Here is a 21,319-nt window from a genome sequence, read left to right on the forward strand (position 1 = left end):
TTAACAGTAGGAAAAGTTTCTCTGGTAACCGTGTGTTATTGGAATTGATAGTAATTCCTTGAATAACATTACATTGCACTGGCAAAAATGTACAGTGTTGATTTTAACAATTTAATTATTAAAAAATTGCAGGTTAGTAAACCTCTTGCACCACTACATCTCTAAATATAGTATGTCTGCGTTTATACCACCTTATTGGTAAGCGAAGAAATTCTTTTTTCCACAGTTCAGTGACCTCTGATTAAAATGGGAGTCAGTCAGATGTAATCAACTTATCCCATTGTAATCTAACCAGCTGTGTTGATTGTGTGTCACTGCTAGAATGAGCTGGAGCTTAACTCATTACATCCGAGCGACACCTCCAGGTGCATCTGCAGTTAACTCCTACTGACTCCTCTAGGCGTCAAATATTGCTTGTTCATATTTGCATTAATAATTCCAAAACCCATGCTATGTACAAGATTTTAAAATATTTTATCTTAAAGCTTACACAGTTATTTGACCTCTGTCTAATGCAGGTAAATAGATATTGTTTTTTATTATATACATTTTTCTAAATATCTCAACAGCCAGGTAACACAGACAGAACTCCTTAGCCACAAATAAAAGCTCTCAGCTAGAATAATAAAATGCTGCTGACAGTATGTGTTTAACTTGAGTGGTGGCTGAGATATTGTAAGTTGTTTACAAAATATTACAAGTGCAATACTTGTATTTACATGACTTATAAAATTTGGTTTAAGACCTAAAATCTAAAGAATACTACCACTATAAAAATGTTTGTGCTAATGAGTTTACTATTTATACTTCTTTCATAATTCCTATGGTTCCAGAGATATGAACATTTGTTTGAAATGTGATGATATAATTTGAGTCTGTCAAAGGGCTTAGGCTCTGCCCATTGGAAGTTGCACTGCAAACTTCCTGAGCTCCATTGGAGTGAATGTTTCTGCATTAGACTTTGCTTTTGCAGTTGTCCCATTTTTTGCCCTTTTGATGCAGAATTTCTTGTATTGTAATGCACTGGGACTTGATCTTGAAGGGTTGGTGCTTTTGACCACTTGTGGGTTGACTGTTGGTCGGGACTCACAATGGTAAACTGTTAAGTCATCTTTTGATGGTTATTGGTATTGTCACAGTGGAGATGAGTTATGGTCTTTAGCAGTACTTAAATCAGGATCAAGGAACAGTCGAAGAAATGATAATGGGTTGGTGTGAAGCCTTTATGATATATGTTGGAAGTCATCGAGTGAGTTAAATGTTTTGTAATTGTGCAGCGGTTAGAGTTGTCGCCTCACAGCAAGAGGTTCTCCAGTGCGATTCTCGGCTAGGGTGCCTTCTGTGCGAAGTCTGTATGTTCTCCCTGAGTTGTGTTGGTTTCCTCCAGGTGCTCCTGTTTCCTCCCACATTCCAAAGACATGCGTCTGGAGCATTTCTTGACGGGCCTGCACTGAAAATGGGCTCTCTACCAGTCAGACTTTCCTGGTAAACAAATGTTAATTAAATAAATCGGTCAATATATTTTGGTAAATAGACTGAACTCTCCTGTAGAGGAGCATTTGAAAAGGATAATTTTCTTTGGATAATCTTTCTTTGGTCATGGTTTCCATCAATAACCTTACCTTTAATGTTTTGTGTAGTGTTGCTGAAAAGCTGCTCTTCACTTTGGCTGTGGGCGCACAGTTCTTGTAAGTTCTGTGATAAATTTGCTCTGATTTTTGAGTCTCTATTCTAATTCCTTCAGGTTTGGTATTTAAGGAGAGGCATGGATACGGTTTCTTGTGTATCCAAGCAGCTGGCTGACGATTAATGTGATTTACGTTGTTGAGCTGCATGATCTTAGACAAGCTAAGTCATCATTGTGGCCGGTTAGTCACTATTTTCTAGAAATACCAAATTACATTTTATGCATTCTTGCTGAAGAGCATTTTTTGCAGAGTTGTGTGGAGGCCTGCTGCGGATGGCATTGCATTAGTTCTCTTCCTGTTTGCCGGCGTCAATCCTATAGTATGTACAAATGGAAGTTAAAACTTAGCCACTGTTCACTGTTCCTGTTTTCAATGTCTGTAGGTTGAGAGTTATGGGACCTGATGAAATTTGTCCACAATCTAACCATAGTGCAAAACATGCAGGATACATTCAAACTTGATGAAATCTTGTGCGTTAATTCCAATATTCACTGAAAAGATGTACGCTTCATTCAGTACATATCAAGTCATTAATGCTTTGACGTTCATACTTAAATACTAGCTGGACTTACCATCCCATATCATGAATAATAGAATACATTAAAAAACTTTTCTCAGCCTGTTAATATGGTGTGTTATGTGCATATATTTCACAAGTATTTAGGAGTTTAGGTATTATATGTATGATTGTGTGGCATTTTATGCATATCTTATCTTGTATTTTGTAATTTTTTTCTCTTTCTCTTAATGCACTCTGACTGGATCTTTTAAACTTATCCTATCTGAAGTGAACCTTACCATTATGTTCTGAATTTTGGTATGTATTCATTCTGTATATACTGTTGTTGTTGATTGAAAGACCATGATGTATTTTTTGCTCTTTGAGCTCGGTTCTCGGATAAAAAAGGTCACAAGACCATTTACTTAGTGAACCAGTAATATGTAAGAAAATAGACATTGATTTGTAAACGTCTGCCATGTTTACATTTTCTGGAAAAATGCCGAGAGGAGTTAATTTAAGTATAGTAAAAAGTAAGTATAAATGTGCTTTATGATACATATTTTTTTCCTTATTCAGTTCTGCCTAAAAGACATGCTTGGTTGAAAAAAAATGAATGACCTAAAAGGTTCTGCCACTGTCTGCAGACATCCATTTTGATCCAGATTTTCATTATTGTAATTATGAACATAGAACATTTTAATTTGTTTTGTCCGATTTCTTTTTATTTAAACAGCCTTTCACATGTAGGACACAGACAAATAATTCTAGTACTGTTGTAAAACAACTACTCCAGGCATGTTAATTGGAAGTCCCTCTTCAGACAATGCGAGGTTGATAAAGTACAGAGCTCATTGTTAACCAAAACTTCTTACACAGAGCACTTGGCTACTACATGGGTCTGTGTTCAGCTATCGAATATAAATTCACTTGAACGGTTAAACATCAAACCATATGCATCAAAAGTACACTTGCCGAATGTTCACTTCAGCAATTAAGTGACACAGAGAATGTAACTAGTTGTCCAGCACTTTCCCGTCTGCCCTTTTAACCACTGTATTGTGATGTTCGAGTTGGTATATATAGTCGGGGGGTGGGTTTAAAATACTTTGTTGTGCAAGATGGGGACGTATTAGACAACTAGTTACTTTCTCTGTCTCACTTACTCACTGAAGTGAATTTTCGGTAAGTGAAGTTTCAGTGCTTAGGTTTCGATGTTTAGCCATTTGAATGAATTTTTATTCCATTCCTGAACGTGGACCCTGGTAACCACAGCTTAGCAGTCACTGAGGTGGTTCAAACTACAAACTGCTAAATTTCAAATGATGCCATGCTAATTGTTGTTGCCATTGTTACTACAGCTGCCATTTTTATTGAAAATTTGTAGACTCTGTATGGTTCAGAATTCTTGTCATACACTAGCTATTCTAGACAACAATTACAGCTCTAACAAATGCACTGCAATTTCCCACAAAACTCCTCTTCATACTCCTCCCCTTTCCACCTCCTTCCTCCTCCACTTCTTAGTCAGTACAGTTCAGTCCCCTAAAACTACACTCACACGATTTTCAATTTCTTGCACCTCACAATCTCACCATGTCTATGCTTTTGTTACTTAGCTCTTACTTCCAGAAATCCTTGTCCTACTGCCACCCTCTTTGTGCTGTACATCTGTCAGTATAATGTAGTGGGGCTTTACTACTTCTCATGGTTTTGGACAATATTCACTATGTAGTACATAAATAACACTCCTAGAATTCAAAACTTTTGTACAGTGTTCATCATGCAGCATAACTACAGATGTGAGAGTGTTCAATCTCGCCTTTGTTCTTACACATGGGTTCGGAGCCGGTCCTCGGCTCCGTGTCAGCCGCTTGCAAGCTCTGCATCGAGAAGAAGCTCGAGATCACCTAATACCCACAATCCCCCTCTGCCTTTACCTCAGATCTAGTTTGCCGCTGCAGCATCACTGGGTCGAGCTCGAGCACCTGAGATAAGATTTAGAATTTTATTCTTGTATTTTTTCTTGGTACTTTAGTATTACAAAGCTATTTAGTGATAATTTGTGTGTGTGTGGTAAGGTTTAGGGAATCTCGGTACCGTTAAGTTGTAAAACTTAGTTAGAGTTCTCTTCGGGGCCTACCACCCCTTATTGGATTTGACAACCGGATTGACTTTCACTACTGGATTTGACAATTTTACCGGACTTGACTTTTTTACTGGATTTGACTTTTTTCTCCCTTATTGTGACATGTCTGAAAAGGCCAAATCAGGGTTCAAGCGTTGCCAATGTGGGCAAAAGATGTCAGTAACTGACAATCATAGTTCCTGCGTCTACTGTCTTGGCCCTCTCCATCTGCAAGAAGACTGCTCTATTTGTCATTCTTTCAGTGGGAGGGTCATGACAGATAGGCGCAGGAAACTAATGGATAGGGGTTTGTTAAAACCTTCCTTTCAGGAGGCTCTGGATGCTTCTGACCAGGCATCAAAGTCCTCGAAGGAATCGAAGACGTCGGAGCCCAAGTCATCGGCTCCGAGCTCTTCGACTAAAGTTAGATCACCGGTTCCACAGACTTCGGGGCCGAGTGTTCAACTGTTGTCAGTTTCCGAGCCTCGAGTCTTGGAACCGGTGATGGAGCTCCCTCCCTCGATACTGTTGAGGTCGGCTCCATCTTCGGTTCCTTCGACCCGTTCTTCTAAGCTCTCCGACATCGATGTGGACCGTGTGGTGCAGAAATTATTGGAACATTCGGCCCTATCCAAACTTATCTCGGTTTCCACCCAATTGGTGTCGAAACTTGAAGGCCTTCCATTATCTCCATCTGTTCCTCCTCCGAGACCTGTCCAGTCTTCGGAGCCGGAAGAGGCTGATCTGCTGATTGTGGAGCCCTCTGTGCCAGAACCGTCCTTTTCTCGGTCGGCTCCTTTCACCTCGACTCCGTCGGATCCGCACCGGAGTCTCGAGCCGATCCATCCTTGGTTCCGGGGCCGAGAGTCGAACTGACGTTTCGGTTCCGACTCTTCCTCTCGGGGCCTCGACGCGGATCGATTCAGCTCCGTCCTTGGGGTCGATGCCTTCGGTGCCTGTCTCGGGGATTCTTCCCATTTCTTGAACCGGAGATTCCTCGACTCGGGACCGGGTCTTCGATCTCATGAGGAAGGTGTTGTCTACCCAGACAACCACATCAGTAGAAGCAGCCTCTCCTCCCTATAAAGGACCGTTATCTTCCTCTGCACCAACGGCCACATCCAAGCGTCGAGCACCGGTGTCTCAGCCACCCCTGGAAGGTGCCCCCTCTTCCTCGGAGGCTTCTTCGGATGCTCCCCCCGAAGAGGTCCCTAGGAAAAGATTGTGTAAGAGGAGACACTTAGATTCTCCACAAGAATCTTTGACATCCGATACTGACTTGGATGAGTCAGAAGGGTCCCCAAAGTCACCTTCAGAAGATGTCTCCTTTTCTGACATCTTGGAGATCCTGAAGCAGAGAGGTGATTGGCAGTCCCTCCCCCCTTCTGAGGATGAGTCAGTCTTGCTGAAGGCATTTGGTGCTCGCCCTTCCTCCTCCTGGGTCACTCCGCCCTTGATTAGTTAATGGAGTTGATTGCTCGAAGGCGTGGGAGACCTGACACGGTGGAACCGGTCCCTAGGAAGCCTAATAAGTACATCACTGCACCCCAAGACGAGGCTTACCTCACTAAGGGAGTTCCAGTGGACGCCATGGTGGTGGCAGTGGCCACGAAAAAGGAGATGTCGGAATCTTCCTCATCTGTCCATCCGCCTAACAGAGATTCTAGGACTATGGACAGATACGGGAAGCGATTTTAGTTCAGCGGCTTTTTCTATGCGATCCCTGAACTATTTGACCCATTTTACACGTTTACAGAGGGATCTAGTCAAAGAGTTGGGAGATACCCTCCAGGGTACTACAGATGCTGCGGTCTCAGAGAAAGTTACAGCACATCTAAATACCCTTACATCCATTGTTAACTCATCCATGAGGCTGATATCATACGCAGCCGAAGGATCGAGTAGGGCAGCAGCTTCAGCGATTGCTCTTCGCAGGCAATCCTGGATGCGCTTATGTTCATTTGCGGAAGCCTTCAAGTCTTCCTTTACTAACGCCCCATTTGATGGTGCCACACTTTTTGGCCCCAAAGTAAAGGAGACCCTTACCGGTGTGAACAGGAGGGAAAGACTCTGTCTGCTGTCGGAGTCCGTTTTTCCACCCCTTCCAGACCGTACCCCAAAGGGCAACGTGGTGGGAAAATGTGGTTTCGAAAACCCCAAGGATCTTTCCCAGGCACACAGGGTGATGCCCCCTCTAGAGGCAGAGGAGGGGGCAGAGGTGGAAGACGCCGCCCTGGCGGCAGAGGGGGTCCGCAAAACCAAGGTGACAGGGATACCCCCTGGAAAACCCTTCCAGCACTCCTGAGAGGAGGCCCGACTGTCCTGCTCTGGAGGCAGTCGGGGTCGCTAGCTTTATACCCTCAGGCCTGGCAAAACATTACTACAGACAACTGGGTAAAAAGCGTTGTTACCAGAGGTTACAGAATACCATTCCTATCCACCCCCATTCCAAAGAGAAAACTCCCAGATGTACCGCCCCATCTGCGAGCAGCAGCTATAGAAATTTCAAAGCTGCTAGAAAAAGAGAGTCATCCAACCAGTCCCAGCGGACCAAATAGGATTCGGAACTTACTCAAGGTTCTTTTTAGTTCCAAAGAAGACAGGGGACTGGAGGCCGATTCTGGACCTAAGCAACCTCAACACCTTTGTCAAGAAGGAAAAGTTCCGAATGGTCACGCTTCAATCGATCCTTCCATTCCTACAGAAGGACGACTGGATGTGCTCAATAGATCTGAAGGACGCATACTACCACATCAAGATGGCCAGGGCGTCCAGGGATCATTTGCGCTTCCGGCTGGGAGCCAGTCACTACCAGTTTCGAGCCCTGCCCTTTGGTCTGACCTCAGCCCCCAGGGTTTTCACCAAATGCATGGTAGTGGTAGCGTCTCATCTGAGACGCCTAGGATTCCAGGTGTTTCCGTGTCTGGACGACTGGCTCCTGTCTGCCACCACCCGGCGTCAACTGATACAGGCCAGGGATTACACCCTACAACTTTGTATTCACCTCGGAATTTCCGTAAATTTCGAAAAATCTTTACTACAGCCATCACAGCATATCTTATTCATAGGAGCGAAATTAGATACGCATCATTTAATTCTAAGGCTTCCTCCAGAAAGGATAGTCGCACTTCAAAACAACATTTCTCTCCTTCTGTCATCCAAAAAACCCCCGGCAAAGCTGGTTCTAAAGGTCTTGGGTCTCATGGCAGCTTCCCTCATTGCGATACCATTGGGAAGACTGCACATGAGAGTTCTACAATGGCTGCTGTTTGCACAATGGTCGTTCCAACAGCTACCTCTGACACACGAAATTCTGATTACAAACACATGCAAATCACACCTAACTTGGTGGCTTCAGACTTGCAACCTTTCCAGCGGAAGACCATTTGTGCTACCCACACCGTCAGCGACGATAACCACGGACGCTTCCCTGATAGGGTGGGGGGGCATCTTTCAGGGACAGACAGTCCAAGGCGAATTGACCAATCTGGAGTACAATCTGCACATCAATGTTCTGGAGTTGAAGGCAGTGTTTTTAGCGTTGCAACACTTTGCTCCCCTTCTTCCTCTAGGAACTATTGCAGTTCAGACAGACAACATGTCTGTAGTCTGGTACATAAACAAGCAAGGGGGAACCAGGTCTTATCAACTATGCAGAGAGGCCATGAGAATTTGGCAATGGGCGGAGTCCACGGGTCGCTTTCTGATCGCAACGCACATCCCGGGGTCATCCAACGTCATAGCCGACAGGCTGAGCAGAGCAATACTGTTGCCTCACGAGTGGCCCCTCAAACAGTCAATTGCGAACATGATATTTCGCAAGTGGGGCCAGCCTTCCTGCGATCTGTTTGCGTCTCCAATGAACGCCAAATGCAGGAGCTACTTTGCCCTATTACCCCTCCAGGGGAAGTTCCCAGGGACGCGCTGGTGCACGATTGGCCCCCGGGTCTCCTGTATGCTTTTCCTCCCTTTCCCCTGATTGCAAAGTTTCTGCAGAGAGCCAACAACCTTCAGAGGACGATAATCCTCATTGCCCCATTCTGGCCTCGTCAAATTTGGTTCCCCTTTCTATTGCATCACCGCATTCGGGACCTTGGATGCTGGACCCAGAGCCAGATCTACTGACTCACTCGTCAGGAGTTCCTCACCCATCTCGAATCACTCCATCTAGCAGCTTGGCTGCTCCGCTTCTAGCCAGGTCTGATTCCCTTACACGGCAGTTCAGGATATATTAGTGGCTTCTCATAAAGCTTCCACTACAAAAACCTACACCAGTAAATGGAAGCGTTTTGTCTTCTGGGCTAATTCACATCATTTGGACCCTGTTATAGCTCCGTTGAACAAGATCTTGGAGTTTTTGACAGAATTGTTCCATGAAGGAGCTTCTCCTGCCACTTTAAGAGTGCAATTGGCTGCCATTTCTAACTTTCATGTGGAAGAATGTGGTGCGTCTGTTATGGCCCACAGACTTTGTAAGGCTTTTTTGAAAGGATCCTTTCATATCAGACCACCAGTTAGAATTCCTGCATCACCTTGGAATCTGAACCTCTTACTTTCTAAATTGATGTTGCCCCCTTTTGAGCCAGCCTCAGTTTGCCCATTGAAATTTTTATCGTGGAAAACTCTTTTCCTGGTGGCCATTACATCCGCTAGGCGAGTGTCTGAGCTTCAGGCTCTTTCTATTAAACACCCTTATTTAATTTTCCACTCTGACAGAGTATCCCTTCGCACTAATCCATCCTTTCTCCCCAAAGTTTGCTCTACTAATAATATTAATCAGTCCATTGAATTACCCACCTTTTTCAAAAATCACTCTAATAAGTTAGAGTATATGTTGCACAAATTGGATGTTCATAGACAACTCAGGTTTTATTTGGATAGGACAAAAGATCACAGGAAATCTGATCAACTGTTGTAGCTTTTGTTGACAGCAGGAAGGGTGTAGCAGTTACTAAACGAACTCTTTCCAAATGGCTAACTGATTGTATCACACACGTTTATGAGGCTTCTAATCAAACCTTATCTGTCAAACCTAAAGGACATTCTACGAGATCAGTGTCTACATCCTTAGCTCACGCAGCTCGCTTACCATTAGACACGATTTGTGCGGCTGCTACTTGGGCTAAACCGCATACTTTTATCTCTCATTACAAAGTGGACAGGGTTTCTAGGGATAGGGCAACCTTTGGTTCCACTGTGCTCAAGAACGTTCTCCCGTGAGTTCCTCAGGATCATGGAGCTAGGGCGCTACCCATAGAACAAAGGCGAGATTGAACACTCTCACATATAGAAGTTATGTCCTTACCATAACGTTCCATGTGGAGTGTTCATCTGCATGCTGTTCTATTCCCACCCTTCCCACCCTTAGGAAGAACGTTCAATTTGGTGCCTGGTCTGGAGTATTCTCCTTCTGCATTGCAGTTGTTGTATTGTATGATACACTTGTGTATATATATATCTATGTATATATGTATATAGATGATCCTATGATTATGTAAATTTTGGTATGAGTGTGCTCTCTATGGCTGGTTTGCTTGCAAACTAGATCTGAGGTAAAGGCAGAGGGGGATTGTGGGTATTAGGTGATCTCGAGCTTCTTCTCGATGCAGAGCTTGCAAGCGGCCGACACGGAGCCGAGGATCGGCTCCGAACCCATGTGTAAGAACAAAGGCGAGATGAACACTCCACATGGAACGTTATGGTAAGGACATAACTTCTATTTACAAGTCTGTGGGCTACTACTGCAAGAAGTTTAACAACCTACTGCCCACCTTGCACTGATTAATCCTACAACTGTTTTTGTATCTTTCATTGAGTTACTGTTTTCTTTATATAAATTACTGTGTAACTGACTTCTTGTATGATATGTTTCTTAATGTGGTTGTAAATCTTTGACTGAACCTGAAAATGGTCCACTTGGATTGGTGCTGGACTGACCCCATTCAACAAATGCATGCTTAAATAAATCCTTAAAGTAGAAAAGGGATAGTATGAGGTCTCCATCATCCTGTGAGCTTAGTGTAAAATAGGGTCCATATGGAGACTCCTTTTATTAATTTAACAGATCACATTTTGTGATGTAATGCTTCACCTCACCTAATCCCTCCAAAAATTCATTTGGGGAGAAAAGATGGTGGATTGCATTAAATAAAGACAATAATTGGAGTTGTATACTTCAGAAAAAGCATAAAGTAAAAATGAGAAATACAACCAGTGGTACACAGCACAGGTAGATCCAAGTCGTAGTTTAATGTATAGAATAACACACAGAAAAAGTATGCTAATTCATATTCTGTTATTCGCTCAGCTTCTCAAGTTAACAGTACTAATAATTTAAGAAGTATCCCTGATTTCACCTGATTTTTTAGGATTTGTCCCTAATTCTGGAAGCAAGATCTTGAGAGCTATGACAAGTACCAAGCAGTTGCTGCCTGCTTCAGAGGTTGTTAATCTATCAGCATTGCTAAAGTTTTGATTGTACTAAAGATGGCCTCAAATTTGTTGAATGATGATGGAGAGGTTGCAGTTTAGGTAATTCTTCTGAAGTTGTGATCTAGCAAGTAGGTAACCTATTTAAATATGTTATGGACTTCAGTATGTTTTAGCTTTTGTAGAAATGCCACCACCCTCTAGTCTGTCAAAAATTAAAAAAAACAAGAAGGACCATGATTAACATCTAGTTTGGAGATGGTCCTTGGGCTACTGACGTTTCTAAATTTGTTACATTGGTTTAGATGGGATGCACTTTGGTTACAGAGGGGGAGAAAGTATGTTATCAAAACCTTACTGTCTTGGTAAAATTTATTCAGGCCCTGGCTCTCTAATATTATTTGATTTCATTCAGGTCATAAAACTGCACAATTTAACTCCTCCTCTGCAATGCCAGAAGCTGTAATAAAACTAAATAAATAATAGTCTGATCTTTGCATTATATGGATGGAAAACACATTTGTAACCTTTATCAATGAAAACTGTTTTTTGGTCGTTAAGGTTCCGCGTGAGTTTAAAGGTTTTAGAGCAAACTGATCTCCATTTAGGTGTTCGAAGTTTTAAAACATCGCATATATATATGTATATATCACTTCACCTAAAATATAATATAAAAATATAATTAGGGGGGTGGGGGTGCAGCCCCCCATATTGGGGGATGTGGGGGCAAAGCCTCCCACTTACTTTGGTTTTATGGTGTCTGCTTTTTTTTTACATTATTTGGAAAAGCCAACTAGGAGGGCGGCTGTGCCCCACCCCCCTTTAATATATATACTAACACCAGGATCGCACTACAGTGGGGAAAGAACACATACCATTGACTTGCTTTAGAGTACTACTTGTCAGTGAAATGAGTTTTAGGTTAAATGAGTTTTAGGTGAAATGAACTTTAGGTGATTTGGTCTTGGTGAAATGAGTTTTAGGTGAACTGATATGTACCCATAAAATATACGTATGCAGATTTTTGCACACCCCAATTTAATCTTTTGCCAGAACTTTCTTAGACTGAATTTCACAGTATTGCCATTTAACTGTGTGATCTAGTTATTTATTTAACCTCCTTTTGGTAGACTGGCATACTTATTCTTTCTTTTCTGTTGAATCAAGGTTTCTGGAACCAATACTATAAATATCGTATGCAATGAGGAAGCGATATTCTTCACACAGCAGTTTACTAAATGAGTGTTTTTTAACCATTTGAAAAAGCCTTTGGAAAATCTTGTTTTCATTAATAGTTAGCTATGTACCTTTATTCAGAAAAATTAGTGTCCTAGTTGCAAGAACTTTCGCATGTGGTAATATACCAATGTTAGTAAATATTTTAAGAAATGAGATTGAAAATTTTAATTTTGTAAACTGAGTATCAACAATTGTTGGGATACTTTTTTTTTAATTTCAAGGCCTAATTGCCAAGTTTATTCAAAACAAAAATGACCTAGTCTGGCTCCATATTGCAGAGGGATGGGAGGCCTGACTGCGACTTAGGCAATTGGGATTTGATTAATGGTCCTAGTACTAGAGGAGCCATGCAGAGGAGGGACAGGAGGGAAGCAGAGGTACACAATGGAAAGCAGAGTTAGCAATGAGATCTGCTTTGTGAACAATGGGAGACAACTGCTCATACTGTAGGAGGAGGGGCAGGGCTGCTTGGAAGGCATGTGCCATGCAGAAGTGAGGGAATATTGTCTGCTTTCAGCCCATTGCACTGCCATTCTTGGCGCTTCACCAGCTGCACATGGGAATTGAGCCAAAAATAAGAGGAAAACTGGGTTGAAATAAAAGAAAGGAAGATATGGTTATAAAGTAACAAGAATTATTTGGAGCGACTGACAAATGTTAAAGTCTTGCAAGATAGGGGAATCTCACAGAACAAGAAGAGGTGCGACTGCAGAATGCTAAACAGAAAGCAACTGTTTTTTGATAACTCTAAAACGCAAAAACGTTTAGCACGACGACTCAGACAACTGAAAGTAGAAAGGGCTGTCACCAAGCTGAGGGAGCTTTTATAATAAGGGATCCTGTAGACATATTAGAAATATTGTGGAAATTCTCTGAAAGTCTGTAAAAAGCAAAGTATGGAAATCAAGAAAAGGTACAAATGGAAATGTTTATGGAAGAATTAAATATGCCAAGGTTAGAGGTAGAGGAGGCTCAATTGCTAACAGTTAGGATAAGAGGAGAAGTGATGTGTAACCAATCTTCAGGAAAGTCCCCAGGAATAGATGATATTCCTGTGGAAGTTTGGAAGCTAGGAGGGAAAAAACTGAATAAAGATCTAGAAGGTTTTGTTTAACAATATTTTAAGAAAGGGAGAAGTGCCAACATCTTGGAAGAAAGCAGTGGTAGCTGTAATCCCTGAAGACACCCATCAAACATTACATAGCTCATTCATATCCTGCGTTCTTTTAAACCTCATTCCTCCTGTGCTTGTATTGTTCACACAATTATCATTTTTTTCTGTGTAATTTGTTCCTACCCTTTTCTAAATATCCCAGTTCCAGTTGTTTTATCTCTGTTACTATATTCACTACTTTTAGTACAGTTGGTTTACACTTTTATGTCCGTTTTCTAGTAATTGCTTTTTTGTCAGCCATCATAATTAGACTCCGCAAGGCTTTACTGTGTGTCTAGGCAATTCCAATTCTGTATCACAGCTCAAAAAAAAAAATTTCCTTAGTTACACCAGTTTCCTCACCCAGTATCTCTGACAGAGTAGTCTGCAATGAATCTTTAAAGTTTGCCAACTCATTACACTCCCAGAAAGTACGTTCCCAATTCTCTGTTTCTTCCACATCACACCTCAGACATTTGCTGTCTACCTGAGAAAAAATTGGAGTGCACTTGGTATAAAAATACTCATGTAAACACTTCTAAGCAAAGATCCTAGATCTTTTAAACTTTGTTACATGTTTGACAGATATATCTGCCCATTGTTTCTTTGTGAACTGCTTATCCAGTCTCTTCCCAATCATTTCTAACCTTCTATGATTGATTCTTGTAGTTATCATGCAATATTTTGTATGCCCTACAAATCATTCCTTTTTTAACTGCAGCTTCTGTTCTAGATTCTAATAAAACTCCATCACTGCTGGTCTTTCGCTTAGGATCCCCCTTTCTCTTTGCCTGTACTCTGCCTTCCCTATCAATGATTGATATCAATCTCTAGCTTGCAGTCTAGATAAATTCTTGGCCTCTTCCCATTCTATTAAGCTTCCCCCTCGAATTATTTGCTCCTAATAACATGGGTGTTTTGCCACTTTTCTCCAATAAATTCCAGCCCCCTATTGTCTGTATTTCTAATTGCAGTCATCCCTATTAGCAAAATCTTTTTTCTCCATTCTTTGTTGGCTTAGTTCTTAGGATACTTTCTGCTACTTTATGAATATAATATTCTGTATGGTCATCGTTATTCTCCTTAAGGATCTGTATCAAAAATCCCAGTCTGTCCTTGTTTTTTTGATCTTCCCCCCACATTTCATCATCATCCCTTTTTCCACTTTGAATTATAGGTTTCAGCTTGTGCTATATATAGGAGGCTTAACTGTGTAGCTCTGAAATACGTCTTCAAATTGTGGAATCCCAAACTGCCCTGTTCTATTAGAAGAATCAGCGTACCCACTTGACTCTTGCTGTCTTCCCCTCCCAGAGAAAATCTTTCAGCTCTTTATTAAATGCTCTCCGTAACTTCTCCTCTGGTTGATAAAAATATACATGACCTGTGTATAAAACTAAATGGACTAAAAACATTTTAACTGCTTTGTATCTTGCAATCCATATCCATAGAACAGAACCTCCAATTTCCTGTTTTTGTATTATCTTTTGTTTAGTCTCTTCCCTCATACCCTTAGCTGCCACACCAGAATCATTTTTAATCCATACTCCTAAGTACATCATTTTATTTTGTCCCCATAAATATGGATATTGCTGAACCAATTTGGGTGTGAGTACATAAGTTACAGCTATTGCCTTTGTTTTAGCTTCATTAATTTTGTATCCTAAAAAGATCTGAAACTGCCTCAAGATATAAATAGAGCCAGCTTTTCTTGACTAAAATACCAAGTATATTCTTGAATTTCTGAGTCCCTTACTTTCTTTGCCAGTGGTTCTAAATATTATGCAAATAAAGGGGAAAGAAGACACCCCGGCTGGTTCCACTGCTCAGACAGAAATTATCAGAGAGGAACCCACTCACTTTATAATTTATTGGATATTTTGAGCCTGAGATTAACTAACATTATAGGACAGTATGACAGAGCTTGAACTGTTTGTTACTTATCTTTTTTCTCCTGTGTACTGACTGATGACATACAGAAATTATCCTTTTGGCGACCCACAAACGCTTTTTATAAGACTGATTACGCTTCTGTTGTAGATTATCTCTGTGTATGGAACTGAAGTGAATCCTTGGCTCAAAAATGCATTTTTCAGAATGTTTTCACATTTTATAATTTCATTAATATACTAATTGGTGTTTATGTAGTCATTTGTCAGACATACAAGTTAGGGAACTAAAAAATGCCCATGGTGGAATAGGAAATTGAATAAGGCAAACATGGAAAGAAGCATATGTGGCTTAACATTTAAGAGACTGCCTCTTCTGGAAAACAGAACCTGGTATCAGAAAGCTAGGGCAAGTTTTAGAAGCCTGATTAGGAAAACCAGAAATTGAGTTATGGTCAGCAACTTTCACTTCTCTTAATAAAGCCCTATTTAAGCATTTGCAGGGGTATATGGAGGAGAACTAGTCCCTATCTGTTTTATAGTAGACAGGATGGAGATAACTACCATGAGAACTCTTTTTGACTTATTTGTGGATAATTTTAGTGAACTGTCCCAGTAGATCTAGCTGTGGAGACTGTGGTATGCCTATTGTCAGTAATGATTGTTGTCCAAGCACCTCCAATGAAACTATGAGGGCAGCTCTAAACTCAATTAAATATAGATGTGCTGCCAGTGCAGATTTAACTGTTTTTTGACCCCCCCCAGTCCAACTTTATTATGCTTGTTGTATCATTTCTGTTTCAAGATTCATTTAGAGACTGATTTACTCCTAGGCCATGGAAGCAAACCAATGTTACTCCTGTAGTTAAAAAAGGCAATTCAAAAACTGTGGACAGCTACAGACCAATTTCTTTAGCTTGTGTTCTGGGTAAATGTTTTGGGAGTTCTGATAAAGTTTCCTTAAGGTAAGGAACAAAAGCGCTTATCTAACTTAATAAAGGAAGTCTCATGATCCTGTTTGGTATTATAGCACATCTTGGGTTGGTTGTTTTGTTTTTCATGATGTATTTTGATGCTGTATTTTTTGTGGGTAAATGTTTTAAAAGCCATATGTAAATTGATATCAAATGAGGAATTTGGGTGTTGATGTGTATCAGCATGGTTTTACCAAAGGTCAGTCATGTCTAACAAATTTGATAAACATTTACTAGAATTTATGTAAGGCATTAGATCAGGGCTCATCTGTGGATGTTATCTACATGGACCTGGCAAAGGCCTTTGATTTGCTGCCCTTTGCTTAAGTAATTAAGAGACTGGAGAAAGAGGGAATTAGTAATTAAATGAAGTGGATAGTGAATTGGCTTCAATGGAGATCACTCAAGATTTTAAGTGAGGTAACTCCCAAAGTTAAACCGGTTTCACTGGTTGTGTCATAGGGTTCAGTAATGGGGCCTGTCTTTTTCAATTTTTATGTCAGACTTTCCAGTTGCCAGTGATATCTGTGCAACTAACTTTACCAATGACACAAAGGCTAGGGCCATTGTAACTAACCTTAAGAAATCACATAGGGTAGCAGAAGCATTCAGGCACCCTTTACATGTGGGAGGAGTTGGAGTGTTCATTGCTTCAAAATCAAAAATGATTCACTTTGGAGCAAATAATCTTGCTTTCTCTGTATGTTAAACAATTTTCTATTAAAGAAAACCAGCTTGGTTAAGGATCTTCGAATAATTATTAATAAATCTTTTAAGTTTGGTATCCTCAGTTATTAGACAGTGTTACTCCATCACCAGGAACATTTTAAGTATAATATCTAATGGGGGCGAAAGAGTTTTTATACCACTGTTTAAAGTTATCTGATCCTTTATAGAGTATTGTTCTGCAGCCTTGCGGTTACTCCTGCAGTCAAATTAAGAGATTGGAAAGAGTTCAAGAATTCTTTACCAGACAGATTGTTAAAGTTAGGGCTTTGAGTTACAAGCTCATGCATGAGCAATTATACCTGTTTTAATTTGCTTATAAACTGGCTAGGGTTGATGTCCTTCAAGGATGCATCTGCAGTCCTTACAAATGGGTTGTCCTGTCGTCAGGCAGCCCTTCGGTCGGCCGGATTCCAAAGTCTGGGTCTGGCCTCTCAGGTGTCGCTGCATTAGCTGCCCCGCCAGCAGTAGTTCGGTATAAATAAAGGCATCGACCCATTTTTTCTTCATCTTTCTTGCCTGGTCGTCCGCGTGGCGCAAGTGCCAAGTGCCCCGCAATCGGAAGTGGTCAGTCAAGTCCCACAATCAGACTTCGAAGATTACTACTGACGCACTCTCGGTAGCTCTTTCTCACTCAGCTCTCTCAAAGTTAGGAAACCCTAAAGTGAAAAAAAGAAAAAACAACTTCAATTTGATTTGTAAAATTAGATGCTTTACTTGTTTACAGGGCTTTGCTTACCACGCAGCAGCAGACCACGCCGCAGCTTTTCCTATTGCGACGCTCAGCGACCGGCGCCGAATGGCGTTTGCTGAACAGTTTTGGTTTTGGCTTTAGTTTTTAGGATTTCCGGATCCGGATGATAAAAGTTAAGAAAACGCTCAAAAGGACCGCGCCAAAGGAAGGCTGGAAAAGCCGAAACCAGCAACCGCGAAACAACCGGTTTTAAACAAACAAAGAACACGGTTCTCTAGCTCCCATCTTCAGTCTGGCCAATCCTGGAACTACTGCGGTTGAAATTACCGAGGCCCTCCGAAATCCATTGAATGTCGGCTCTGATCCGGACATGGCCCTTTGAATTGCTCGCGACCATGCCTAAGGTGGTGCTTAGCTACGCGTGGCCGCCTTTGCCAGGCCTGCCAGGGCTAAAGCAGCCAACTTCTAAATCTGTGCCTCAAAACAAACCCCTCCTCAGTAAGCCAGCCCCCATTCCTAAAGGCCCAGTTCTCTTTAACTCATCTCTAGGGGATCCATCTCATCAGAGCCTCTCAACCTCCTCAGTCTCCAGAGAAAAGAGACCTAGGCTTTCCTCCCAGCACCCACCCTCAGAAGCCCTGATGATGATACCTCAGATACAGAGATGAGATGCTTCTTTTTTTGATTTCTGAAGACTGAGAACAGAGGCTCACGATCTCTCCTTCCTTCTGCCTCTCCTTTCCTTGATTCTTCTTTAGAGAGCCCGACAAGCAATTCCAATGGCACCTTTCATGCCATGAGGACAAGGAAAATTTTTAGGACTTTGCACCATTTAGACAAACATTATACTTTAACTATACCTCCAGTTGACGATAGAGCATTTAATCTTGCTTAGGCTTTTACTCCTACCTCCAGATATTCCCTTACTATAGCCCCAGCCTTTCGTGGACAGGTTCTACAGGGTCCTATCATTTCATCATGCTCCTGACAAGCCTTTGAGGATCTGGACTCATATCCACAAGCATACCTTTCAGCTTCAGGGCATTCTCCTCTCCCTTCTCCTGAAAGGAATCCAGGTCAGTATGAGGGAAAAAAAAACAGAAATCCTCCTCTGATCTTTCAATCCAGGTAAAAATGTTTGGGTTTCTGCTACCAAATCCAGGATGGGCAGTATGCTCAGTCAGCTAACTAAATTGTCTGTGATGATGGATCCAATAATAAGGAGTTTATGCTTGATCAGTTAACTAAGAAACAGCAGGTTAGTATTTCTTCAAAAGGTGCATATTCTTTGAATGCTCTGCTTTGAATCAGTTTAAAATGTGGACAGCAAGAAGGCAAGGCTGGTGAGTTGATGCACATTTGCCGAAAGAAATAAGAAGAAACTAATAGATGCTTAAAGGGGTAAGGTCATAGTATTTAAATAAAAAAGGTACAGGTACTGGATTAGGAAAGGAAAATTTGGTAGAGAGAAGCCATAAGGCGGAAGGCAGCCTCCCTCCAAACAGACAGGTTCTGAAAATTGCCAAGTTTCCAAGGTCTCTTCAACAGTGAGGCCAGTTTACAGCTCAAGAGGCCAAAATTCAATATACAGAAACTTCAGACGGCCAGGGCAAGGTAAGGCGGTCAAGCCTAGGCCACAAGCAGCAGGAAGGGTAACAGGTCACAGGAGGCAACCCATCAGAGGTGCCTACAACAGGGCACACAGCACCTACAGAAACAACAGAACTTCCCAACGGCACAAAACTGGCACTAGGACACAAGTAGCAGACAGTTTTTTTGAAAGTTAGCCTTATTTTCAAATAGTCATTCCATACTACAGAGGGAAAGAGGTTTGCAAAACTGCAAACCAAATCAAAGAAAGAATTTCTAAATCAAATTTTTCAAGAGGTAAAGAATTTTACCTGGAAGTAAGACCAGGAATGGAAATGAAAAAGGGATTTTACCCAGACTACAAGAGCTCTAAAAGAAAAGTACCAATTGAGGCAAGATCACCTGCTAAGAGCTTTTAAACACTTCAGATTAAGAGAAGAAAGAAAAAAATGCTGACCCTACAGCAACTTTTCCCATGCCTGCAAGGAGAATGTGACCACTGACCCTATCTCAAAATCTTCAAACCATGCCGCCCCATACCACCAAATTGCAGAAGATAGGCAAGAGTTTTGCGGTATTGGCATTATTAATCTTGGATTTTGCCTGATGCCTCTTCATCAGTAGACTTGCAATCAGTGTTCATACCTCAGATTTCAGGCATAATCGGTATCCTACATCATCCAAGCGGATTGCAGGCCCAGAGCATGCAGGATACGGACAACACTGTCATCACAGAGATCACAATAAAAACAGCATTCGCTACGCCGAAAGTAAATAGTACCATACCTGAATCCAAAAGAACAAGAAACAAAGACAACAAAACAAGCTACAAGAATTGGATACAAGAGTCACTGCAAGAAAACAAGAACAACTTCCTCTCAAAAGATATAACCTATAAAGCTTGGCAAAAACACAGCAAAACACCTTAACAGCAAGGAAAGGACACAGTAAAACAGATGGCATTCCTAACTGCAGAAGAACTGGAACTCCTTCCTCTACTCTGCATATGAGAAGTAGCAGAAGAACAAACACTTATGGCATTCCTGCGGGCGCACAGCCTAACAACATAAATATACCTGCATAATCCCATGCCCACCTGAAGAGTTATTATGGTGGCTCAAACATGCCAGTCAAGATGAGGTCTAACCTTTCCACAGAGCCGCACCAAAGCAAACCATGAGTACCATCATGAAACCACTGATCAGCTCCACCATGCCTACAAAACAGGTGGCTGCCAAAAAACAGCATCATTGCACAGCCAAACTAAATCAAAAGGAAGGCATGGCAACTAGCGGGGCAATCCTCCATTTCTCGGTGCACACACATCAAGAAGGAGGGCATACATCTGAGACACTGCATCAAAAGTGGGTACATCAACAAATAAGACATCACTCCAATTTACCTCAGTGATAAGATCAGGCACTGGACCTATGGAATACAACAGACAGCTACAAGGTTCGACAACAACAAATTATGGGGATGAAATTAAACACCCTAGGTGCCATATTTCAGAGAACTACTGCGGTGGCACTGAATTCTGCTACACCGACACAAAGTATTCAGCAAAGAAATGGGACAACAACATTCAGACCCATTCAAGATCCCCACCAATCACCAGATACTCTGGATGCTACACCCCATCTACTCACTTCGCTCAATCTAGAATGGACTCTATCCTTCAGTAAAAAGGCAGCACAGAATCCCACCTCTTCCTACCAGGGTGCTTTTCAAAACAAAGAGGAATCACCAGCTTCAGTTGAAGGGCAGACAGACTGGCCAAGACAACAAGGCTACTTCCTACTGAGGTCCTTCACTCGTGTCAGACACGCACCTGGCAAGAAAATAAATAAGGGACAGCTTCAGATCATTCTGATGGCTCCAGACTGGCGAAAAACTCTGCATGTCCCTGCCGGGAGGTGGACAGAGGAAAATGAACCATTACCCCCCAAACTGTTAAGGTTATTAACAAAGAGCAACACCTGCATACAAACCTGAAACCTTACAGAAAGAAAGCCAGGACTATGCCTGGAACATTACATAGGGTTCATAGTAAAAGGATTAAGGACTGCCCTATGAGTTTTAAGCTGAAGCCAGGCAGAAGGAGAAATAAAAAGAGCTTCTATCCCTTGTAGGAAAGCAAACACCTTAACCGGTTCATAGGTTTCCCAACCTTAGCACTTGTACTGAAAGGGCCCCTGATGTACATAAATGTCCCAGCCACCACTCAAACCCTGCATTGCACCAGCTTCCATACAGATCTGTAACCAAACACCTCCTCCATTAGGCCATCCAGCCTCCCAAAGGGAAAAA

At 41.7% G+C, this 21,319-nt stretch overlaps 1 protein-coding gene across 1 annotated transcript in view; it reads left to right on the top strand.

Annotated features, from left to right (window-relative positions):
* Nucleotides 1–21,319, top strand: part of LRWD1 (leucine rich repeats and WD repeat domain containing 1) — a 721,948-nt gene that overhangs the window by 339,555 nt on the left and 361,074 nt on the right. The window lies entirely within an intron of this gene.

The sequence above is a fragment of the Protopterus annectens genome, chromosome 13.part0 (genome assembly GCF_019279795.1).
Source record: "Protopterus annectens isolate FY-2018-M chromosome 13.part0, PAN1.0, whole genome shotgun sequence".
NCBI classification, from domain to species: domain Eukaryota; kingdom Metazoa; phylum Chordata; order Ceratodontiformes; family Protopteridae; genus Protopterus; species Protopterus annectens.